Genomic DNA, 664 nt, shown 5'->3' with positions numbered 1-664 from the left:
AAGCTAGTTGGACACGAAACTACTGGAAAAATCAGAAATCCCTATAATGCTAACCTGTCTGCTAGTGAACGAGCTCCAGAATAAACTGTAATGTCAATTGTATCTTTCGTCAATTTCTAATATTGACTGCCAGAATTCTATGTTACTTGTATTTGTAATGGATCTTCAATTGTGTCATGTTTACTTGCATAATAATATATAAATTAAAATTCAAAGAGGGGAGGATTCGAATATTATATACATATATAATATTATATACATATATAATATTCAAATATATATATATACACACATTTTCTTATTCACGTAAAGAAAATTACAAAATCATCTCGACGAGGATGGGATTTGAACCCACGTGGGCATAACCCAATGGATTAGCAATCCATCGCCTTAACCACTCGGCCACCTCATCTATATAAAAGCGCTTTATGAAACTTATAACCGAAATAAACTAAATAGAATTTAATTTTATAATATAAAAAGCATTCGTAGCAGTGCTCATCTTCCAAGGTTTGACCAACAGAGATGTGTATAACAAAAACAAAAGTATAATTATGTATTTATGAGACCAATGTTTTGAAGAAGTAAGATGCAAACATTTCTTTGCCATATTTATTGAATATGGACAAGTTTTTGTTAAAATAATAAATATAAACTCTCAATG

The 664-nt window shown here is 29.8% G+C and overlaps 1 non-coding gene across 1 annotated transcript; it reads right to left on the bottom strand.

The window, feature by feature from the left end:
• Positions 1–330: 330 nt before the first annotated feature.
• Trnas-gcu lies at positions 331–412 on the bottom strand. The gene has a single exon. It is a non-coding gene; the product is annotated as a tRNA-Ser (tRNA).
• Positions 413–664: the final 252 nt, after the last annotated feature.

The sequence above is a fragment of the Limulus polyphemus genome, unplaced genomic scaffold (genome assembly GCF_000517525.1).
Source record: "Limulus polyphemus unplaced genomic scaffold, Limulus_polyphemus-2.1.2 Scaffold116480, whole genome shotgun sequence".
Classification (NCBI taxonomy): Eukaryota; Metazoa; Arthropoda; class Merostomata; order Xiphosura; family Limulidae; genus Limulus; species Limulus polyphemus.
The sequence above is the reverse complement of the archived record's forward strand: the minus strand, read 5'-3'. Positions and strand labels throughout refer to the sequence as shown.